The sequence below is a fragment of the Quercus lobata genome, chromosome 2 (genome assembly GCF_001633185.2).
Source record: "Quercus lobata isolate SW786 chromosome 2, ValleyOak3.0 Primary Assembly, whole genome shotgun sequence".
Lineage (NCBI taxonomy): Eukaryota > Viridiplantae > Streptophyta > Magnoliopsida > Fagales > Fagaceae > Quercus > Quercus lobata.
In genome coordinates this window covers 81,284,991-81,311,670 of record NC_044905.1, presented here as the reverse complement: position 1 = coordinate 81,311,670, position 26,680 = coordinate 81,284,991, and the positions used below count along the sequence as shown (strand labels likewise).

At 32.6% G+C, this 26,680-nt stretch overlaps 1 pseudogene; it reads right to left on the bottom strand.

Moving 5' to 3' along the window:
- Positions 1–10,894: 10,894 nt before the first annotated feature.
- LOC115976841 lies at positions 10,895–12,563 on the bottom strand (annotated as a pseudogene).
- Positions 12,564–26,680: the final 14,117 nt, after the last annotated feature.

The window sequence follows — 26,680 nt, the reverse complement described above, 5'->3', positions numbered from 1 at the left end:
GTGCAGAAAAGATACTAGAAATCAAACATCTGGATTCCATGTATTCTTCCCGGAAATTTCTTCATTATCATAGTACAACTATATTTCCACATTGTGATGTGATTGAATTAATGTATCTAACGGACTTTCTGAGAAGCTTGCATTTCCTAGTCTTGACTTCGTTACTTTTACCATAGGTCCACACGGGTGCTTTAATCTTATAATTGCGACCCAACCAAATACTAATATTGGAATATGGGAAAGGCATGTAAATTTCACGTCAGGGACGAACTCACATGGTATGGGTAAGTGCCTGCATATAATCTAAAACAAAAACAAATTCCACTAAAAGAAGCCTTTTAAGTTCTATATTCCTCTATGCATGGGTTGGATTCATGTTAGCCTCCATTTTAGCATTTTTATGGTTATCAGAGATTAAGCCTAGTTAAACTTGGTCATTAATGTTAGGAATTTTTTTAGTATGGGATCTTAGCCATTGGCTAGGCTGCACTGACACTTTATTTGGGGTGTTGTACCTAATTCATATCTGTGTTGTATTCGTGTTGTAACGGTGTCTTATTTTCCGTATCATGTTATAATTTTTCAAAAATTGCTCGTATCGCCGTATTGTACCCATACCCATACCTGTGTCCGTGTTTGCACATTCCTAAGCCATAGACATTGTCAAGTTTTTATGTATATTTATTTTTATACATTATAGGATAATTGAAAATTAAAATTTGCTTGAGAGTTAAAAATCTGATTAGTGACCGAGTAGATTAATTGGTGCTCTGATATAGCAAAAACTTCAGTTGCTACTTTCATATAGAAGTCGAGTCGTACACAATTTATTACTGGCGACTTGTCAAAGAAGGGGAACCACCCATGCAAATGCAATGAGGACCAAACTCATCTACCCCCAATCCTGGGTTAGCTCTTAATAACTTCAAGTTAGGATCTTGTTAATGTCAAATAAATTTTTCTCTGAAAGATTTTTGGATTAATCATAGTGCCATCATTTCCCAGATCGAAGCAGCTAATTTTCTATTGCATGGGTCCCTTTGCATAGATTGACTCCAGTCAATACGGGCTTCTGAATTATTATTCAAAAAAAAAAAAAACAAAAAACAAAAAGGATTTTAACCAAGGTTTACCATAACATTTTGCTCTCTCTCTCTCTCTCTCTCTCTCTCTCTCTCTCTCTCTCTCTCTCTCTCTCTCTCTCTCTCTCTCATATAAATACATGATAAATCATTCTATCTATTCAAACACGGATCAAAGTAAAACCATCAAAGGGAGCTCGATCTTTTATCGCGTCTTCACAATTTTTTAAGCTACTATCGAAAAACAAAAAGGAATTAGTAATTGCACTAAGGTAGGTGTTAATTGGGTGGTTAATTATATAATACTACAAGAGTACCATAAATTTGTATTCTCACATCTCCCGTGAATTTGGAAATCTATAATTCACAATTTCTGTTAGAGGATGAAATATAAATTTATAGTACTTTTGGAATATTCTATAATTTTCTCAATTTAGTTTTGATACTTTTGATTTAAATAATTAATCCATAAAAAGTTAAAAACTAATTTTGTGACAACCTAAATATTTTTGTAAGTTGTTCAAAAATTCTCTTTCCTCTACCCAGTGTGTGTGATTTTATTACAAAAAAATATTTTGCTCTTAATTTTGAACCTAATAGATACAATATTTTTGTAAGTTGTTCAAAAATTTTCTTTCCTCTACTATATCCCGTGTGTGTGATTTTTAGATTATATCATTAAAGCAGCCACTTTTCTATTGCATGGGCCCCTTTGCATAAACTGAATCCAGTCTGTCAGTCAGTCAATATAGGCTTCTGAATTATTAATCAAAAGAACCTTTAAAATAAAAGAAAGAAAAGAGGATGGTTAACCCAAGGTACACACACATTCAACCACAGATCAAGGTAGAACCATCAAGGGGAGCTGGATTTTTTTACTGGCTGGATTCATTTTTTTTTTTATTTATTTTTTTTTTTTATAGCCAACTGGCTGGATTCATGCTGGCCTTCGTTCTTGCATTTTTTGTGATTATTGGAACTTACGTGCGGAATAAGTTGGTTCTTTCCTATTGAAATTGAACTGTGGCTTCTAATAAGTGGGAAATAATACGAAAATGTTAATTTTTGACTTGAAGTTTATAATAGCTAACACAGGATTGGGGCAAGGTGTGTTTGATCAAGATTGAATTGATTGAGAGAGATGTTGAAAATCATATGATCAAGATTGTTGGAAATACAACGAAAGATTTAATTAATGTTATATATGATCGATGGTGACTCTGTAAACCATAATTCCAACAGTCAATTGATTTATTTAAAACCACATTGTTTTCAGCTAATGTGGCATTATATATAACGTGTAATCCCTTTCTCCCTTCCATTCCTTATCTTTGACTCTAAGGATTACACACCTCTCTAATGCCATAATTATTTAGTCAAAATCCTTTTTAATCTAGGTTCTCAAAATACCATCTCTTATATCTAAAAATAGGTTCTCATACTGTAATTATACGAAGTGATTGCTTGCTACCATGCGTGATGATTCAGTTCATTATAACAGACAACAGGGTAACCAATCTAAAATGATTATACGGAATGCCCCATATAGCTAACTTTTTAAAATAATATGTTGGAGAATGGAGATATATCAGATATAGCATGAAAAAAACAATTTACCGGGAGCAATATAACCACAAGTCCTAGCAACTAAAGTTTGATTGAAGGAGTCAGGATCAAGAAGTCTAGCTTTTACCAAAATCAGAGACAAGTGCCTCCTCCTTAGAGTTCAATAAAATATTGTTGCCGCTTATATATCTCGATGAACAAGTATTGTGATGCAATCATGATGAATGTAAGATATTGCATGTGCAATGCCTTTGCTCTCAATACATGTTAAATCTAATAGAAACAATAATATTATGTGCACATGATACTTATCTAAAAAAAAAAAAAATTATATCTACAACATTTTCAAAATAAATTTTAAATTGTAAGTTGTTATTGGTTTTAATTTAAACTCATCATTAAAATTATATTTTTACCCACAACTTACAAGGTATATCAACGTGAATCTTATGGAAGCACACAAAAGATGCTTGAAATAAAACGGCTGTATTAATTCCATGAATTCATACGGGAAATTTCTACGATATCATGATGCAAATATTTTCACATTGTGATGTGGTTGAATGTATCTAACGGACTTTCTGAGAAGCTTGCATTTCCAAGTCTTGATTCGTTACGAAGAAATTTGAACACTCGTAGTCCAACATTAATTTGATCACTTTATTAAAGGTTTAATATGAGGACGTGGTTTCTCTCAAAAAAAAAAAAGGAGCTAGTGGTAGTGTGGTACGATTATTATAAGACAACCATTGGTCCACTCGGTGTTTTAATCTCAATGAAAGGCATGTGAATTTCACATCAGGGAAAAAGTCGCATGGGAATTGGGATGGGTAAGTGCGTGCATGTACGTAATTGAGAACAAAACCAAATTCCATTATAAGAATATTCCGTCTCTCTTTTTCACTCCTCTTTCTCGCCATTGAATCCTTGACTAAAACCCAGGTCTAATGCCTGAAGATTTTTTAAGCCTCCCAACTTGTCGTTAATTTTATTTTTTGGACTGAACTTTTATGTAATTCAAAAATAATCATAGATTCTAAGTTTAATAAAAACAATACTTAAGAATAACTTGGTAAAAATATATCTCCTATTCCACGTAAAATGCTTACAAAATTAGACACTCATCTATTAATGACTGTCTTCAAAACAAACTTATCCAAAAGTTAAAATTAAAAAAAAAAAAAAAAAATTCTCAGTTCACTTTATATTTCCCTCAGTACCAGGTTCCAACTTTTTTTTTTTTTTTTTAATATACTTTATCATGACTTTCCGGTTTTTTTATTTTATTTTTTTTTTTTTTTTTTTTTTTTTTTAATTTACGGTTTCTTTAATTCCTAATCTCACGTATAGTAGACCAAAAATAAAAAATAGTCAATATTTTAGGGGCTGTTTGTTAGTGTTATTTGAACAACATTTTTTGTTATTTAAATAACATAACACGTATTTTTATAATACTTTTTTACTCACATGTATTTCTTTAACACTTAAACAACATTACTAAACAGGTTCTTATCTATTCAAAACCAGATCAAAGTAAAACCATCAAAGGGAGCTGGATCTTTTGTTGTGCTTTCATAATTTTGTAACTGTACGTTAAAAAAAAATGGAATTAATTGGATTTGCTCCAGTCAAGTTACTATACAAGATGGATTCATCATTCATGGCAGCCTCCGTTGCATTTTTTTGATTATTGGCAATTACGTGCGGAATAAGTTGGTTCTTTCCTATTGGAAATTGAAAGCTGGTTTGAAATAAGTGGGAAAGATTACGGAATTCATTATTTTCTACTTGAAGTTTATAATACCCAACCCTCGTTTGGGGCAAGGTCTGTTTGATGAAGATTATTATTATTAATTTTGTTTTTTGAAAAAAAAAGTATAGGGTGGATAATTCTCTCTCGTCTTAATCCCTCACTTTTCCTAAAAAATCCAACAACTTATTACTTGATTCATTTGCCAAAGAGATGAAAATTAAAATATTAAAAATCAGAATATTTTACTCCTTGTTTGTGTTGAAAATTCATGCTTAATTTTTTGTACTTCATTATTAGGGTGCCATCGCATTGTTGAAAGTGAAAAATAAAAATTATGAGGTTCCAAGAAGGATGTTGGTTTTATTTTATTTAGTCAGCTAGTTTTCTGAGTTTTTATTTCTCACACGTTACCTGTGTACTAGATATGCTTCTAGGCCGGATGGGATTACAGTAAAATGTAAAAGATCTCTTTCCATTTATAACATAAACTTAATTATTAATTTAACATTTCAAAAGATGCGGAAAATTAAATGTTTGATTAATAACTAGCCTCATAACACGCGCTCAATATTAAATCTAATAGATACAAATATACAATAATATTATGTGCACATAATACTTATCTAAAGATAAAAAAGAAATATTATATCTATAATATTTTCAAAATAAATTTTTAATTTTGAATGATAAATTGTTATTAGTTTTAATTTAAACTCATCATTAAAATTACTTTTTTATCCACAACTTCCAAGAAATACCAACATAAATCTTATGGAAGTACACAGAAGATGCTTGAAATCAAACTGCTGTATTAATTCTGTGAATTCATACGGGAAATTTCTTCGATATCATAATGCAAATATTTTCACATTGTGATGTGGTTGAATGTTTCTAACGGACTTTCTGAGTCTTATAAAAAAGAAAAAGAAAAAAGAAAAAAGGACTTTCTGAGAAGCTTGCATTTCCAAGTCTTCGACTCATTACAAAGAAATTTGAACACTCGGAGTCCAACATTTAATTTGAACACTTTATTAAAGGTATAATATGAGGTCGTGGTTTCTCTAAAAAAAAAAAGAGGTAGTGTTAGTGTGGTACGATTATAAGACAACCATAGGACCACACAACGGTGTTTTAATCTCAAAAAAAGTTATGTGAATTTCACATCAGGGCAAAGTCGCGTGGGAATTGGGATGGGTAAGTGCGTGCATGTAATTGAGAACAAAAGCAAATTCCACTCAAAAGAATATTCCATCTTTCTTTTCCACTAATTCCCTAAATTCTCTTTCTCGGCATTGAATCATTGACCAGAATAGTAACGCGTACATATCGTATCCGTCCAATGTATTGGGACTTTGGATGAAAGCTTTGCCCTCCTCTAGGCCGGTTCCCTCAGTGTGTACTTTGATCATAACTTTGGAGTATATCTAGAATTACAAGCCTACGAAAAATTTTGTTGGATTTGTATCAGCCCATTTATAATATGCATGGGTCCTGATTAATGTTAGTTAGCCTCCAGTTTAGCATTGGTATAGTTATTAGAGATCAATCCTTGTTATATATATATATATATATAAGATTAATCCTTGTTAAAATTGGTTCTTGCTAGCTGATATTGATGCCAAACAGTACCGGAAATAAGGCCACAATCATTGTGAAAGTTGCAAGGAGTAGGGATATTAAGGACTGATGATACGAGTCAGAAATTGAAGAAGATTAGTTAATTGGTCTACGGACTTATGACTTTTGAGCTTGAAATAAAGCAGAAAGTTAATCACATAGTGAACAATGAGGAATGAATTTTACATCGATCACTTGGGTGGATTTACGAAGAAATTAAATTAACATGATCAGTTAACCAATTATAAATTCAAATTAAAAAACATTTTGATCTTTATATTATGTTAAATCTAATAGATTCAATAATATGATGTGCATATGATATTTATCCAAAAATAAAAAAGAAGTGTCATATCCAAAACATTTTCACAATAAATCCTTGGAGGTAAGTTGTTATTGGTTCTACTTGAATTCATCACTAAAATTACTTCTTCTTTTTTTTTTTTTTTGCCTCCAACTTCTAATGAATACCAAAGTGAATCCTATGAAAGTGTAGAAAAGCTGCTTGATATCAAACTGCTGTATTCCATGAATTCATATGGGAAATCTCTATGTTATTATAATGCAAATATTTTCACATTGTGATGTGGTTTAATCATTAATGTATCTAATGAACTTTCAGAGTAACTTGCACTACAAAGTCTTGACTTGTTACGAAGAATCTTACTAGCGGGAGTGTTTTCACTTTAATGGTTAGTGCTACATTTAATTTGAACACTTTATTAAAGGTTCAATATGAGGCCGTAGTTTGTCTCCAAAAAAAAAAAAAAAAAGTATATATATATATATATATATAGAAAAAGGGAGAGGTATGTGAATTTCGACACAACTACTATATTGCATGCCAAAGGCATGTGAATTTCACATCAGGGACGAAGTCACATGGGATTGGTAAGTGCATGTAATTGAGAACAAAAGCATTGTTATAGTTATTAGAGATTAATTCTTGTTATGTATATATAAAGAGATTAATCCTTGTTAAAATTGGTTCTTGTTAGCTGAAATTAATGGCAAACAGTAAATAAAATATGCCCGAACCGGAACTAAGGCGACAATCATTGTGAAAGTTGCAAGGAGAAAGCATATTAAGGTCTGATACGTGTGAAAAACTGAAGAAGATTAGTTAATTGGTCTACGGACTAATGGATTTTGAGCTTGAAATAAAGCAGAAAATTAGTCAGATAGTGAAAGTTGAGGATTCAGTTCATCTGGGTGAATTTACAACGAAATTAAATTAACATGTTCAATTAACCAATTGTAAATTCAAATTGATTTTCAGGTCAATTAATACGGACTTAGCATTCACCAAATAAAGCATTAAACAGGGGTTAACCACCAACCCTATGAGAAATTCCACCATTAGAAAAAAAAAAAAAGAGTTTTTATTCTCAAAAAAAAAAAAAAAAGAAAAAAGAAAAAGAAAAAGAAAAAGAAATGTTTACAGTTGAAACATATCATTTTTAATTGCAAGAATATGGCTTGTCATGCCCAGAGTACATTACATAAGATTAATCTGGACCAAACTTCACTTATAAGGCCACATCCTCTAAATAGAAAGCAAACCTATGGAGACATACTTATATATAGCTATTGGACATGAGCCAATGTTCACTTCGCAATATTAGTCTTAATTACTGTTGAAATTATTTGCCAATCAACCAAATGATATGAAAAAAAGAAATTGCTTAATTAGTATGCAAATATTTCTACACATACGCTGAATAAAAATTTGTGCATAAAACCTGCAAATATATTATTTGGTAAAAGAAAAAAAAAATTGCAAAAAGTATTTCATGGTTTGCTTTTCTAACATGCAAGATATAAGAGTGCTTAATAGTTAATACATATAACTTAAAAAAAAAAAATATATATATATATATATATAAAATTTTGTAAGGTCAATTAGAATGAAGGATTCATGAAGCTAAATCATGAATAAAATTATAAAAACCTTCAATTTAATCGGGATGAAATATATATGATTAGTCAAGAATTCCTTGCCTTGATCATGAGTATAGCAGCAGGCATGAAAGATGAAGGCAGAGAGATTAAGACTGTCAAAAGTTGGAAGATAGAAGATGCTATAGTGAATAGTGTAGTCACGCCTTACCATCACTTCCAAAGTCTCCGTCACCAACGTTCACGTGGAAGTCCTTGTGGTCAAGTATATGGATGAGCCTTTGCAATCTCCACAATGTGTATGAGGATTATAGATGTGTTGCATTAGATGAGTGGTAAGGACATACATTTTATGATGAAAAATACAAGCTAGAATTGTAAAGAACAGATAAACCATACAGAATTACATGATTTTTTTACAGCTTATTTTAGTACACAACATTTTCTTTTCATATAAGTTCTATAAGCAATTTGATACTAAACTTAGCAATAATGAATAAGCACTTCATGATTGAGTTTCAAAGATGCCTAGTCCCAATTCAATTGTTGACCAGATGCTTGCTCATAGGTTTCTAGAACATGCTCCAAGCTAGAACAATCTTCCCTTGTGGCTCGGCAAAAAATAAGGCTATCATCTGTGAAGAACAAATGTGATATTTCAAGCCCCCTCGAGAAAGCTGCTGCTCCTTTCATCAAGCCATTATCCACATTTTTCTTTAAGAGAGCGGATAGAATCTTTGCACAAATCAAAAATAAGTAGGGAGAGACAGGATCCCCTTGGCGTAAACCTTGTGTAGGAGTAATATGGCCTTGAGGTCTCTCGTTAATTTTGATTGTCCAAGCAATCACATTCAACTTGATCATAAGCCTTACTCATGTCAAGCTTCACTACCATTTCACCAACCTTCCCTGATTTCTTCTCATTGATATGATGCATTGTTTTGAAAGCAACCTGAACAGTATCAGTAATTAGGCATTTAGACATAAAGGCACTCTGATTCTCGATAATAATGTGGAAAAAGCATTTTTAATCTGTTAGCTAGAACCTTAGAAGCTATGCTACAGATCACATTACTAAGGCTATAATGGGTTTGAATTGGGTGATCTTTGTGGGATTTTTAAATTTTTGGGATAGGGACCACATGTGTTTCATTAAATTTTGGAAGAATAATACCATCGTTAAGCAAATCAAGAACCGTCTTAGTAACAAAGTTTCCAACTAAAGAAGGAAATGTTGATAGGGACCACATGCCTTAATCACCTCTGTTGCTTGAAGCTCTAGAACCAAACTGGTATTCATGGCATTAGTCACCACGGCTGAATGGTATTTAACACTGTGGATGAATCAGAAGGTCCATTGGTTTTAAAAATGTTAGCAAAGTACTTTACTACAATGTCTTCAAACCACCTATCATCCTCCTGCCACACACTATCATCATCGCATATTCCCAATATCAAGTTTTTTTGGTACCGATGTGAGGCCTTTGCAGGGAAAAAACTTGTGTTTCGATCACCATCTACCAACCGCGTATTTCTAGACCGCTAATTCCACATTACTGCTTCTGTATCCAACCACCCATTCAGTGCTCGCCGAATTTCAATTATTTCCTCCCTCACCGTGTCTCCATTCATAATTAAGCTCCAAGATTTGTAGACATTTTTGTAATTCAACTATATTTCTACCCACGTGACCAAATTCTAATTTATTCCAAGATACTAATTGATCTTGGCAACTATCCATGCAGTTCACAAACTGACATCCATCCGGTTTAAATAAACCCTCCTACCAAGCCTCTTGGACCACTTCATCACACCTAGGATCCCTAAGCCATATGGCCTCAAAACGAAATAACTTACTTCCCTTTCAAGGTTGGTGACCAGCTCTTGAAAAACGTAGAGCAAGTAGTGAATGATCAGAAGTAGACATGAAAATATGATGTAGTGCAACTCCTGGAAACTTTGCTATCCATTCGTTATTTGCAAGTGCTCGATCCAATCGAACTCGTATCCTTCCTTCCTCCCCATTAATTTTTGACCATGTAAAAGGTGAGCCCACAAAACCTAAATCATGGAAGGCACACAGATGAATAACCCCTCTGAATCTATCCATTTGTCTAGCCGGTCTAGGATTTCCCCCTACTTTTTCATCTCTACCGGTTATCTCATTAAAATCTCCAATGCACAACCATGGGTGCTGATTATGAGTCCCAAAAGATTCAAGTGCAATATTAGTCTTGATTAATGTTGAAGTTATTTACCAATCTCCCAAATGATATGAAAAAAAAAAAAAAAAAAAAAAATTAAAAATCTTAAGGTGCGTTTGGGAAGCGCGTTTGCGTTTCCCAAACGCACGTTTTGCGTTTTCAACCTTTTCAGCCTGTTTTTTTTTTTTTTTCCACGCGTTTTGGCCAATTTTGTTACTGTTCAGCAACTGTTCAGCAACTTTTCAGCAGCAATATTTGACTTTTTCCATAAACAGTACATACCGTGCACTGTTCATGGACCCACAAATTACACTTTTCAACAACTTTTTCATTAAAAATGGGTCTCACGGTACTATTCACATATTTAAAAATTATTTTGCTACAGTGTTTTTCAGTTTTCGGTTTCAGTTTTCAGTTTTCAGCTGTATCCAAACGGATCCTAGTATGCTAATATTTTTACACATATGCTGAATAAAATTGTGTCTATAAGCTACAAATATATTATTTGAAGATACGTGAGTATCGTAAAATTTAGTACTTAGTATTAGTTTTGACTTAATACATATAAAATTTTGCAAGGTCCATTAGAATGAAGGATTCATGAAACTAAATTATGAGAAAAAAAAAAAATTCAATTGAATCAGGAAGAACTATAGGTTATTAGTAAAAAATTCTTCACTTGATCATGAGTCTAGATTCAGGCATTAAACATCAAGGTAGAGAGAGATCTAGAAAGTCATAAGTTTGAACATAGAATATGCCATAGTGAACGATGTCATGTAAGTTATTATGAAAAATACAAGCTACAAATTGTAAAGAAGAATAGATATACCATACAGAATTACATGATTTTTTACAGCTTATTTTAGCACACAACATTTTCTTTTATATAAGTTTATCAGACAAATTGATACTAGAGTTAACAATTAATAAGCACTTCATGATTGAGTTTCAATATCTCCAACCACATAATTTTCTTGGTTCTTCAACTGCCATAGTGAAACTTCATGTAAGGGCTTGGCTATTGGTTTCTTACGGGAAAGAAATTCTTGGGACACCCAATTCATTGTTGGCCGATACTTTGGTTTGGTGCATAAGCATGCAAATGCTATAGTTGCAACAAAGAAAATATCCCGTGCAACTATACGATTTGGAGGTGGCAAGCGTTGGTCTAATATTTCATTTAACATCATATTTCGAGAAGATGATGATGCCGATGATGATGCCAATGACGATGATAATGTAGTCAAGAGTTCTCCTGGATGTTTTCCCATTAATATTTCTAATGCCACCACACCAAAACTATAGACATCACATTTTTCAGTCAACACCAAAGTATACGCAAACTCTGCATTGGAAGAGAGAGAGAAAAAAAAAAGCTATTAAAAATGTAATATCTTTGTTCTTTATTTTCTTTTATATTTTTACAAATTTTATGTAGTATCTTTGTTCTTTCTTTTATTTTTTATTTTTATAAGTTTTCTTCATGGAAAGTTTGTTCAAAACTTGTCATTTCATCAAAATTATATGGTGGAATGGTTGCTTGCTACCATGCATGATTCTGTTCTTTTAACGAACAATAAGGTAACCAAACTAGCATGAATATTTGGAATGCCCCCATATAGCTAACCTTTTAAAATAATACCTTAGAGAACGGGGAAGATATAAGATATAGTATGAAAAAAAAAAAAAAAAATCACCTGGAGCAATATAACCATAAGTCCCAGCAACTAAAGTTTGGTTGAAGGAGTTAGGATCAAGAAGTCTAGCTGTACCAAAATCAGAGACAAATGCCTCCAACTCAGAGTTCAATAAAATGTTGTTGCTGCTTATATCTCGATGAACAATTGTTGAGATGCAATCATGATGCATGTAAGATATAGCATGTGATATGACTTTGATGATGTTCACCCTCTTTGTCCAATCCAATTCCACAGCCTCAACATCATTATTTAGCACACAAAACAAGCTTCCCCTTTCCATGTATTCATAGATCAAAAACATGCATCGTTTATGCAAACAGTAACCATGAAGTTTCACAATGTTCCGATGTCAGATTTTTGTCAACATTTTTACCTCGTTCTTGAAACTCCTATCAAAATTTGGGTCCTCAACCTCTAAGCGATGAAGTTTTTTCAGGGCAACCACTTTGCCACTAGGCAATTGTGCTTTGTAAACACTACCATAACCACCGGTTCCAATACAATATCTAATGTCAAAGTCCTCTGTGGCTTCAATGATGTCTTCAAATGCAATATTGCCGTCATAATTCCATATTGAGAACAAGTTCCCATTTTTTGTACCCTTTAACTCAGCATGTGTTTTCATTGGAAATACAACATTCTTGACCAAACACATTTTTTTTGACAAGCTCTTACAACATTGAGAGCGGAGAAAATACACAAAAAGGTGTAAAAGGGTGACAAAAGAAAAAGAAACAAATAAAACAATGAGGGGAACCAAAAATTTATTTTTGAACTTTGGGTGTTCAACTTTGTATCTTCCATCTTCCATGGAAGGCCCAATAAATTCAATAGCCGAAGGGGAAGATGGAGCAAGAGGAGAAGCCGAAGGAGAACTTAAAGATGGAGATGGGCAAGGAGCAAAATTTTTTAAGTCACAGCTATTGAATGTAAGGGAAAATGGTCGATATATTGTTATATTTATGGTTCAACACGCTTCAATAACTTACACAGCTAGAAAGTGACTTCTGAGTTGTGAGTAAATGAATTTTCTTTTGGCTTTATAATGATACAAACGTGAATGTGGAAATGTTGCCTTTTTGAACCCAATCGAAGCGCAGAAAAGATCCTTGAAATCAAACCGCTGGCTTTCAAATTTTGGATGTGTCTTGGAAATTTTTTCATTATCATATTTCATGATTTTCAGTTTTTGCTGCCATTGGATGACTATATCTAGCGGACTTTCTATGAACTTGCACTTCTAACTCCCAAGTCAGGAGTCGTTACCAATAATCTTAATGTGAACACTTTGTTAAAGGTTCCACATGAGGTCCACACGGTCCTTCGGCCTTTAAGTGCTTGTAGTCACAAATAAAAACAAATCCCCTCTAAAAATGAATATTCCATCTTGCTTCTTCACTTCTCTTTCACATAACTTTCAAGTGTATTTAGATAAACTCATGATACTAATCAACAGTAAATTAGAAAATATGCTTCAAAGGGAACCAAGGCCACAATAACAATTATTCATTAGAAAAAAAAATAAAAATAAAGACCAAAATAACAATTGATTTTGCAAGGAGTAATTAAGGATATTGTTAGAATTATGTGGTTGAAAGAGTAAATTTATAATTTTTCAATAGTTTAAACTAATAGGAAAATCGATAATTTAACAGGGTATTAATATAAAAGGTCTTGAGTTTAATCTATATCTTCTCCATTTTACCTCTCATTTAAAATCCAACATGTTAGAGCTCATATATTAAAAGGGAGTTTAAACCCACACATAAATGAGAGTTATGTAGCTCAAGCTTTTAGGGCCATTGGTAAGTTAACAGATATTAAACTACAAGTGAAAAACTGAAGAAAATTAGTCCAGTGTAAAAGCATCTTGGATTTTTTATTTATTTTTGTGGTTGGATTTTCCTCCTAATGCAATTGAGGTGAAACATTTCTACATTGCACTGCCCTTGGATGACTATTTCAGCTGTACATGTCACCGCAGCAAGAAGTAGCACATTTTGTTAAAATCTTCACCTGGAAATAATGCGGTTAGTTAATTGTTAGAAATCCTACATAATTGGATAATTAATTATGACCGGTCGATAATATAATATAACTGGATCAAAATTTATAGGTTTAAACTTTTAGATTTAGTGTTGTGCTCATATATTAGAGAATAAAATTGAAAATTAAAAATCCATTAAGAATTAAAAATCTGATAAGTGACTGAGTAGATTAATTGGTGCTCTTATATAGTAAAAAACTTCAGTTGCTACTTGTTAGAAGTCGTTGTCCTTTGATTTTTCAGTGTAGAAAATTAATTATTGGCTACTTGTCAAAGAAGAGGAACCAACCATTATATGCAATGAGGACTACCAAACTCACCTAGCCCCAAGCAAGGGTTAGATCTTATAAACTTCCAAGATCAAGTCAAAAGTCAAGACCCTATTACTGTCAAATAAATTAATATTGCAATCTGTGTCAAGATCAAAGCAAGCTAATTTTCTATTGCATGGGTCCCTTTGCATAGACTGACTCCAGTCAATACAGCCTTCTGAATAATCTGAACTATTAATCAAAAAGTTACTCACACTCCAGTGTAAATATGCAAATGCAAGGAAATTGTGACTTTAAGTAATTATCCTAAATCAAAAGAACCCGAAAAAAAAAAAAAAAAAAAACAAAACAAAATGTATTGCTTACCAAGGATATACATATGTATATCATTCACATACATAAATAAACACCCCATATTTTCAAATTTGTAAAACTATTAAAGGGAGCTGGACCTGGATCTTTCGTTTTGTTTTTGCAATTTTTAAAGCCACCTATATCAAGCATAGGCGTATGTAATATGTTAGTGTTTAAGGCCCGCTTATCACAAAATCAATCGACTTTTAACCAATTAATTAATTAATTATGCTCTTGATTAAAATAATTAACACATCACACAAGTACAAATCACGCAAACACTAGAAATGATGACCTAGGAAAACTAATGAAACTACCCGTTTCATAGTAAAAAACTTAGAGAGGATTTAACTTAAACAATCCTTAAGGTAACATGTCCACTAATAAATTTGGAGTTTATACAATAGGTTTAACCCTAAATCGCTCTGAATCCACAAGCTCTTATATATATTATGAATTGTAGCACATGAACGCTCTTGTCGTGACTACGAGAACTCCTCTCAAAGATTTGATCAGCAACTATTGTTAATTGATTGCAACAACTTTGTTTTATAACTAGATTTGATGTTTGCACTAGTCTCTAGTTGTAGCTTTAAAAGGATTTGAAAATTTTCTAGATCTATGTATAAAAGCACTATCCTTTTGTGTGTCAAAAACGTGTTATAGGTTTTGTATTTATAAGAACTTAAGTTCCATCAAAGCCTAGATCAAATGGCTGAGATAAGAAGCTGAAATTCCAATCTACATGAATCTCGATAAGTACCCAGAAGTGTAGTTCAACTAGTCAAGTTAAGTGACTTTCGACCTATTAAGTTTGCAGTCGAAATGCAGTATTCCAGCACTCTATTTTTTGCATTTTTGAGTCTACAACTATTCTGAACTTGATTTATCTTGATCCAAGGAATAATTCAACATTAATCAACTAGACAAACTACGTTTTAAGTTTTTACATTTTTTCTTGGTTGGCAACCTAAAATTATAGACTTACATTAAAAAAAACATATATGGAATTAATAGGATTTGCGTCAGTCTAGTTACTATACAGGTTGGATTCATGCTAGCCTCCGTTCTTGCATTTTTGTGATTAATGTGTGTGTTAATGTGTAATGGGTTGTGGGCTTTAGGCTCACCTTGTTTACTTGTAGAGCACACTTACTTGTACTACACATTTTACCTCCTATATAAAAGTACTCATGTATACTCTATTACGTGTGTTAAATACAATACTATTGAATTCAATATTTCTAACATGGTATCAGAGACACTACTCTGACCTCCTCGTAGCAGTCTTGTCTCTATTGGTGTTACTCCATTCTCAACATCGCTTTTGCCGTCATAGCAGTTGTCGCAACCTTTCACTGTTGAACCTTCGACGTCTTCTAGTCATTGCCCTTGTGTTCCGGACTTACAACTATCGCCATTAAGGAGTCCCACACCGCAAAGACCTTTGCCATTTTCATCACTGCCGTGAATATTGCTCTGATTAATTTTCTACAGGTATCACTGTGATCATCTTATGTCGATCTTCTCACTTGTGGAAGCCTCTCAGCCATCAGAGTTTGCGTGCGCCCCTACGCACCGCTCAAATGTTCTACACCGTAGCTCATGCACCGTCAACAGCTCCAAACTGACGTCGCCCTTGACATCAGTAAAATGGTCGAGCTGAACAAAAACTTCATCATATTCTTGACACTGTTCGTGCCCTTTTTCTTTCTGCCAAAGTTCCTGCCCCATTTTGAGGTGAAGCTACTCTTCATGCTATTCATGCTATTAATCGCATTCCAAGAACTGTCATCCATAATCAAACTCCGTATGAGCGCCTTTTTGGGTCACCCCTTAACTATCATCACCTACACTCCTTCGATTCTACTTGTTTCGTTCTTCTATAACCTTATGAGCACAACAAACTTAAGCTTTAATCCAAACTTTGTTGTTTCCTTGGCTATGGCGAAACCCAAAAGGGGTATTGATGTTATGTTCTTGTCTCTCATTGTCTTTGTGTTTCCCGTAATGTTGTCTTCTGGGAACACTGCTCATTTGTTAAACTCTCTCACTTCCATTCTTCCCTGACTACCTCTTTTGTTTTAAAAATCTTTCCAGACGAGTCACATATTCCTTCTATAAATACTCTTAGTCCTCCTTTGGACTTCTCTATCCAACCACTAGATATTTTTTATGCTTTTCTTGGATCACCCTCTCATGAACAGGTTGATGACGAGCTACCCCACCTTAAGCTTATGTCCCTTACTCCTGCTTAGCCTGACAATCTTCCACAAGACATTTCACCTTGTCACTTAACTTGGATAAGATCCATTCCTGCATATTTACTTGACTATCATTGTTACACTACATAAGCCTCACACCTATCGTGAGGTTTCCACTGACACTTCATGCATTATCCAAAAACCGTACTTGGGATTTAGTTACTCTCCCTCCTAGACAATCTTTGGTTGGTTGTAAGTGGATCTACAAGATCAAGACTCGCTTTGATAGGTCCATTGAGCGCTATAAGGCTTGTCTTGTCGCAAAAAGTTTTACACAGGAGTATGTGATTGATTATGAAGAGACCTTTGCTCTGGTTGCTTGTATCTCATCTGTTTGTGCCCTCTTAGCTATTGCCATTGCCAATAATTGAGACCATTTTCAGATGGATGTAAAAAATACCTTCCTTAATGGGGATTTAAGTGAAGAAGTTTATATGCAACCTCCTCTTGGTCTCTCTGTTGAATCAACCAAGGTTTGTCACCTATCGTGAGGTTTCCACTGACACTTCATGGCAGATTGCAATGAAAGAGGAACTTGATGTATTATCCAAAAACCGTACTTGGGATTTAGTTACTCTCCCTCCTAGACAATCTTTGGTTGGTTGTAAGCGGATCTACAAGATCAAGACTTGCTCTAATGGGTCTATTGAGCGCTATAAGGCTTGTCTTGTCACAAAAAGTTTTACATAGGAGTATGTGATTGATTATGAAGAGACCTTTACTCTGGTTGCTCGTATCTCATCTATTCGTACCCTTTTAATTGTTGCTGTTGCCAATAATTGAGACCATTCTTAGATGGATGTCAAAAATACCTTCCTTAATGGGGATTTAAGTGAAGAAGTTTATATGCAACCTCTTCCTGGTTTCTTTATTGAATCAACCAAGGTTTGTCACCTTCGACATTCACTTTATGGCCTTAAACAAGCTCCAAGAGCTTGGTTTGACAAGTTCAGCTCTACCATTTTTTGCTTAAGTTACACTGTCGTCAATCCTTATGATTCTACCTTATTTCTTTGTCGCACTGACAAATGCACTATTTTGCTTCTCCTATATGTGGATGATATGATCATAATTGGTGATGACCTTAGTGGCATTCAAGAACTCAATGATTTTATTAGTCAACAGTTTGAGATGAAAGATCTTGGACATCTCAGCTACTTCTTGGGACTTGAAATCACTCATTCCACAGATGATCTTTATATTACTCAAGCCAAGTAAGCTTTTAAACTTTTGTCTCCCGCTAGATTTACTAATAGTAAGACTGTTGACACCCTAGTTGAACTTAATGCGCATTTGACTCCTTCCGCGCGGGGGGGGGGGGGGGGGGAACTATTGTTTAATCCTTTTCTTTACAGACGATTAGTTGGCAACCTAGTTTATCTCACTGTCACTCATCTAAACTTTCTTATGCTGTTCACTAGGTGAGCCAATATCTATTTGCTCTCCGATCGACTCATTATGCTTCTATTCTGCGCATTCTTTGATACCTGAAAGACACTCTCTTCCATGGTCTTTTCTACCCTGCTCAGTCTCTTCTTGTTTTTCGTGCATTCTCTGATGCTGATTAGGTAGGAGATCCCACTAATTGTAGGTCCACCACCAATTATTGCTTTCTCCTTGGTTCTTCTCTAATTTCTTGGCAAAACAAGAAACAAACCCTTGTGACCCGTTCTAGTACTGAAGTAGAATATCATGCCCTTACTGATACCACATCTGAGTTCCTTTGCCTAAGATGACTTCTTAAGAACTTAGGTGTGTGCACATTCTCTACTACTCCTCTTTATTGTGACAACTAGAGTGCTATTTATATTTCTCATAATGACGTCTTCCATGAACGAATTAAGCATATCGAGATCGATTGTCATTTTATCCGTTATCAACTTGTGCATGGTGCTCTTAAGCTATTCTCGGTCTCCTCTAAAGATCAACTTACAGATAACTTCACCAAGTCAAATCTTAAGGGACACATCTGTACTTTGATTGACAACCTTAAGTTAGTCTCACACCCACCTTGAGTTTGAGGGGGGCTATTAACGTGTAATAGGTTGTGGGCTTTAGACCCACCTTGTTTACTTGTAAAATGCACTTATTTATACTACACACTTTGCTTCCTATATAAAGGCACTCATGTATACTCTATTACGTGTGAAATACAATACTATTGAATTCAGTAGTTCTAACGGTGTGGAATAAGTTGGTTCTTTCCTATACAAATTTCCTTTTATTTTATACCACCTTATATAAAGAGAGGGAACTTTGTTTTTTTAAGAGATAGAAAGAGAGGGAACGCAATTACATTGATCCGGTCTCTAACTCTACATACACACCATTAAACAAAAATGGTAAAAAATAAATAAATAAAATTAGAAAACCACGACTTGTAGCTATTAATCCAATTATCAAAAGAAATAATATTCTAAGTTAACGTTACGAATGAAATTGAAAAATATTGTGTTCTAGAAACAGAACGCAATTCTTGGGTAACATTTATAATCTCCTCTTCACACTCTACAACGCTACCTTTCAAGCCAGAGTCTTGTGTATGCATTTTATGCCAATTATTATTTTTCTCCATGCAGAATTGTGTGTGTTCAACTATATATACAAAATCATGTTTTGTTTTTGTGAATTTTATATAGCCTGCTGGAGATCAGAGTGATAGTATGTCTAGTGAAGACCCAGTAGCAAGAGAAGCATTGCTTTTGTTTGAATAAATTCAGTACGTGCTGGACCTCTGGTTTGCAATGCAGAGGTTCGGTTCAGATGAGTTCTGCTACGTGGGTTGGCTGCTTTTTTGGGAAAAGTTTGGTGATTTGTGGAGACAGCTGGGTTTTTATTTTTTACAATGGAGATTATTTTATTGATTTTTCTTTTTCGTTTATTATATTTACAACTCAAAACTTAAAAGAGTTAGTTTAAATTTTGATTGAAGGAGCTTGGAACTTCGCCTGTTTAGATTTCTTAGAAATTCAATAAGTAGAATCCAAGATTTCGTTCTTTTTTATTTTTTGTTTTGTTTTGGGTCGACGTCCGAACCACAATGATGAAAGGCTTTGCACGACAAACAACAAACATCTACAGTGTGTCACAAAATCTCACTAAGTTTGACTTCTCTCTTCGCAATGGGTCTTGCTAACGTGGGTCGGGTCAAGCACATTAAGATGGGTCTTGTGGGTTAACAGAGAATTAGGGAGATTTTAGGGAAATTAGATGAGTTACAGAAGACAAGGGATAGGGTATTTTAGTTCATGACGAAAATTTATAAGGTTATATTAGGGTTTTTTATTTCATCGTTTATTTTTTAATAATCTGATAATTAGGAATTTAAATTCTAAATATGCAAATTGAGTTATAAAATTCTTGGAAAAGTTATATTAGTCTTTCAAATGGGTAGAGGGAGTACATTAGTAAATTAGAGTTAATTTAAACCATCAATTGGATGTATGATTTAATTTGCAAATTTTTTTATGAATAGAATATCAATTCTCAGAAGGCCATCATGTAATCACCACAAAGTGCCTCACATGCCCATGCTACTACCATAATGGAAATGAAGACAGGGGGACCCATGTTAAAGTTTACTTGATTGATGAATGCAAGGGCAAATGGTTGAATGCTATATTCATGGCTCAAGAGTCAAGACACCTATACAAGTGAGATATGGATAGATGAAGACTACAAAGTCACTTTTTTCTTTTTTTTACTTCGAAAAAAAAAAACCTAATTCTCACGAAATATTCTCCCTTTGAATCCTATTGAAGTACGGAATTTTGAAATCTACCAGCAAAATTTCCTCGAACGTTTGCCACATTGCGCTGTGGTACATGACTATTAGTCCACATCGAAATGATCGATGATGAACCAGAGATTCCCACTATTCACTAACAAGATTTTATTAGCCACAAATGCATGCTAGGGAAATAACAAAGTATATGAATAATAATAATAATAATAATAACAAAGTATAAGTACGGTCAATACTACTACGTACCCATCATGAAAATGGGTAAGGAGGACTAATTCTTTCTAATATTAATTAATAAGGAAAATGTTAACAAATTTCTTGAAGACATTTATTAGTGAAACCATCATTTTAAGAAAATTTTATGAAAAAAGATAAATAGTAATTAATGTTTTTACTACTTTTTCAATTTCTCATAAAAGTAATATAGAAGCTTTGCTAAAATGATTTATTAATAGTTCTAAGAGCACCCGTTAATATGACCCTATTAATAATTATTCACTGGTAGCAATCAATTGATTCGTGAGCTTGTCATGTAGAGGGAACTTAACAATTAAATTTATTATGATTATTATTATTATTATAATTTGACAATTATGTACATTGGAGAAAAAGAATTTGAACTCTGGATATCTATGTTGAAAACACCCAGAAATGTCAATTGAGCTATAAGGCTCTTGACAACTAAAATTCTAACAACAAGCAAGTAGATTAATTGGTGGTCTCATAGAGCAAAAACTTCAGTTAATACATGTTTCTTTTATTATTATTATTATTTTTGGTAAACTACAATTTCATTAAGAACTAAAAGCAAAACAACAAAACAGCATGAGGTAGATTGCAATTATTGCACCAAAAAAAAAAAAAAAAAAAAAAAAAACCAGCTTTAGGAGCAACGAAAAATTTAGCAGCAAAATGAGGTACTTGAGTTTAGAATTCTCATGTTCCTCAAAAAAAAAAAAAAAAAAGAGTTTAGAATTCTCATAACAACAAGTTCAGTTGATACATGCTAGAAGCAAAGGTCCTTTGATTTTTCAGCCAATTAAGACAAGTTATTACTGGTTACTTATTTATCAAGGCAGTGGCCTATATTGATTATTGAGACTCAAGTCAGTCTCCGCTACTGAGAAGTCCACTGGTTAGGTTCAAGGGGACCCCATGCAATAGAAATTAGAAAATCTGCTTTGGTCGGGAAAATGTCCTAATGAAAATATAAGAAAATTTCCAGAAAGCAAATACAAACGCGCAATATTTATTTGACAGCGAGATTGGATCTTGACTTGAAGTCTATAAGAGCTGACCCATGAGTTTAGTCTTACTTTGCATTTTGCATGGGTGTTTCCGCTGCCTTGATAAATAAGTAACCAGTAATAACTTGTCTTAATTGGCTGAAAAAATCAAAGGATCTTGACTTGAGTCTCAATAATCAATATAGGTAGTGGTGGTTCCAGGAATTTTGTTTAGAAGGGTCATTAAAAAACTTATATAAAAAAATTAATAAAAAGAAAACTTGAATATATCGAGTTATTGACCAAAAAAAAATTGAAATTTTACAATTTCCTTCTACAAGTTTTCAAATTTTGAATTGTTATATGATAGTTCATTATGAGTATTAATTAATCGTCATTGTGGGTAGCTATGACCATTTTATTTTGTTAAGTTTGTTTAACATTTTTATTTTTATGCAGTTGTTATTATTTATTTGTCTTTGTTTTTATAAAAATATTTTAAACTAAATGGATAAACTCAACTCATTGGTTTTGTATTAATTATTACGCACACAACCACATTCATTCATACATAAATAATACACTACGTGTTTACTTAAACAATCACTAACTTTACAATTTTTTTTCTTGAATTTTTCTGAATTTATAATAAAAAATTATTATAACATGATAACAATACACACACATACAACAAACCTTCTCTATTTCCTAATTATTAAATCATATAAAGTTATATTATATTTAGGGTCATGTTAACGGATACCCTTAGAGCAATTGTTATATTTCCTATGAAAGTAGTGACAAAACATTTCTCTTATATTTATACTGTACACACAAACTTCCACACACATTATTATTTACACAAATAACATTATAACAAAAAATAATGTATACAATCAATAATAGATACACTCATACACATATAATATAAAGAATAATACTAGAGATACAAACTATTTTACAAAATTTTTTACAAACTGTTGATGTAGTGAGTGATTATTGGTAAATGAAAAAGTGGATATTAATGGTAGGCCTAAATAAGAACCAATAGGAAGTTGGCCATATCAACATTTTGTAAAAATTGTAAAATAGTTTGTGGTTATAACATTACTCTAATATAAATTTATGACAGAGTGACACTTACAATCTACAAACACTTATTTTCACTCTTAGAGTTGGAAATATTTGTAATAAGGGTGTATAAAATTTAAGTCAGGGTGTGCAAATATAATATTTTTAAGAAAAAAAAAAAATCTAAGTATTAAACTAACAAAAAAATATTATATATATATATATATATATAAATTGAAGTCAGGGGGTTCATTTGAACCCCCTGAACAAAGTATAGCGCCGCCCCTATATAGGCTAGCTACTGAATTATTAATCAAAAGACCAGAAAAATATTAATAATAAAATAATTGAAGAAAAAATTACTCACACAAAGGATTAATTAACCAAGTTTTATCATAACATTTTGTTATCTCCAGGACAGACTTATGATTTTAAGCTAGTGGGGCCGAAGTATAAAGAAAAAAAAAACTCTAAATAGGCATTCATATAATATTAAAAAATTATAAATATACAGAAATCGTTGGTTCTAAATACATTAAGATGCAATTATCTATCAACAAAGACAAAAACAAAAACAAAATAATATTTTTTTTTAAAATAAGGCTGGTTAGGATTTTTTTTTTTTTTTTTTTGAAGTTAGAGCATTCACAGTGGTGGTGCTAAGGATTTTACCTTTTAGTACATCAAAAAGTTATTTTATCTATTTTACAATTTCACTTTACAAGATATCTAATATCAAATATTCTATTTTTTTATCACTTCATTTAAAATAATATAAACAACTCATTAAAATAATAAGAAAGAGAGAATTTGAGTTTTTTAATTGAAAGAAAAAAAATATAATCTTAATAAAATATTGTATTTTATTTATAACAATTGCTATAGTCAACTGGTATTTATGCCGGTTTACTGTAGTTGGAAAAATTTAGTTTTAGTTTTTCCAATAACACATGATTTTTTTGTTCTTTAGTGGTAAAATAGTTTTTTTTTTTTTGTTGCTAAAATACAATCATTATTGCGAATTTTTGTTTTTGTTTTTGTTAAGTTTTTGGGTTTGATAGTTGCTATTTGGATTAGGCTAGCTAGGCTGATTAGAGAGAAAGGGGGAGGGGGCATAAGGTTTTGATAGGGGTCCAACTACAAAAATAAAATATTTAATAACTAAAAAAAAAAAATGGGACCCAGGAGGGCCCAGGCCTCCACCAAGGCCCATCCATGGTTATCCCTATATATATCGTTCACGGACCTGATAAAACATTCTATCTATTCAAACACGGAACAGAGTAAAAAACATGTATGAAATTAATTATTTTTATTTGCATCAGTCCATTACTGTATGGGCACGTTTGGTACAATTTAATGGTGATTACCGTGTACTAGGAATTATTATTACAAGTAATACAAGAAGCTGCAATTGAAGTAACTATTTTTAGGTTAAAATGCAAAATTCACCTTCTATATTTTACCAAAATTCATTTTAGTCTTATAACTTTGCGTTTGTTCATTTTAGTCTTTTAAATTTCAAGTTTATTTAATTAAGGCCTCTTTATTAACTTCCATTAAATTTTTATTAAAAAAAATTATGAAAATTTTTTTTCAATTATTAATTGAATTTTTTTAGTTTAAAAAATTTAAAGAAAATATTTAAAATTTTTGAACAATTAGCCATAACATTTAGCAAAAGACAAAAGACACCTTTAAGTCCAAATTAATGAATTATATGGATGATACTTGATTATCATTGGATATAAAAAAATTTTGACAAATTCTTCCATCATTTTAATTCAACATAATCTTAGTTGTGAAATCATCCAATAATGCACCACAACAGCCCACGAAATTCTTTTATTTCCAATTCTTAGAGTGCAAAACGCATATGGAACTTCTTAAGGTGCCAAATTGCCAATAAAGGTTCAGACTTTCAATAAGCAGTGCAAGAATTTCCACAGGGCAATGGTGTGATAGTCTCTTTAGGCACACATTTATTTGCAAGAATTGCCTTGCAAGGCTACCCGACTACACAATAGAATGATCAATTATAGAGACTAGTATTGCAAATCAGCATTATGAAAACCTTGCAAACTTGCTGAAAAAAACACATCTAAATACATTTTCCTTTATCTTATACCCCCTTATATGAAGAGGGAACATAATTCCATTGTTTCGGTCTATAACTCAACACGCCCACACAAACACGCTCACAAAAAGGGAAAATCAGAAAAACCACAACTACTAGCTATTAATTTAATTATCAAAAGAAATAAATTTCTAAGTTTCCGGCTGGCCCTAATATGTAAAGAATGAAATTGAAAAAAAAAAATTGTTTTCCTGGACTAGTCTTACATTTATTTATGAATTCCTTAACATATTTAAAAGGACAACATATGAAGGTTGATTTAGTTAGCAATTTCAATCACCCAAGCCGGCCCAATGAAAATTTTTATCTTGTTCCAAACTGTGACTCAGAACCACGCTATCATGCTGACCCAAATTGTTGACATCAATTACAAAACCATTTCCGTTATAACGGAGCATGTACACATAAATGCAATACTGAAATGAATTGGAATGTACATTCCAATTCGCTGTGTTCTTCAAAACAAATGAATTGTAGCCACCTTCAGCTTGTAAAAACCCGGCGGCTCTACATGCAAGCCAGGGTGGTCACAGGCCACCTCACTTGCGAAAACATATATCTGCCAAAAAAAACTTAAATACTAAAGTAACCTATTATGGCCACCCTAATAAAAATGTTGAATACTCTGATTTGAAAATTACAAAAATTTGGGTTCAACAAAAATAATAGTAAAGCTACATTTACAACATTCTTACAATAATTTCATAACAAATCCAACGTGGTAAGATGATGCTGATTTTAATTTGGGCCTAATACTGATATTATTTTTTTACTTACCAATAACAACTTTTTGCATATGATTTATTGTAAAAATATTGTGGACATAGCATTATTTCAAAATTAATTCTACCCCCAAACATAATCCATAATCCCTTTTCTCCCAAAATTAACTCATGCCTAGCTCTAAGCTCTTCAGTGCTCATTTTATCCAGGGGCGGAGGGAGGGGGGGGCGAGGGGGGGCAGGTGCCCCCCCTGAACTTCCGAAATTTTTACTAACAATGACAGTACATTGTATTGAAATATATTATTTGCCCCTCTACACAAAAGACAAAAAACTTTTCTATTTACTGATACATGTTTCAGATCTCAACAGCCTTAACTAATAAACTTTGAGACTACTATAACTCTACTATAAAACTATGGGTCCCATCTAGTAATGATTAAAAAATAAAAAACCTACTGCTAATGCTATATGCCTTTATGGAATAGGAATCACAACAACCTTATACTAATAGAACTCTGAAAAAAAGAGTGTGTATAGAATACAGTATAAAGCACACCTTCCATAAAAAATAAAAAAAATTTGTATGTTTTTAAAATTAAATAAAGGAAGAAAAATAATTAATTTTTTCATAGTTTGTAATTTTGTTAATATGATAAAGGTAAGTTTGATAATTTATTTGGTCAAACATTTCTATGCTCTATTCTTCCTCTAAATCTCTCTAATTTGGGGGAATTAAAAATGAGGGGTTAGAAGTAGTTAAAACCCCTCCAAATCCCTCTCCCTTTCCCTCCCCCTCCCCCTTAAAAAAAAATCCAAATAAGGTAATTTAACTAACTCTCCCTCCTTCTACTCTACTCCCTTCTACTCTCCCTCCATTCAAACAAGCTATTAGAGTTTCTGTTGAGTTTTTAAAAGTATTCAAGGTGAGTTTTTAAAAACATTCAAGTCATTGAGTCACTTTTAAATATTCACAAATATATTGCATACTCTTAATATTCACGTTTAAATTTTTTTA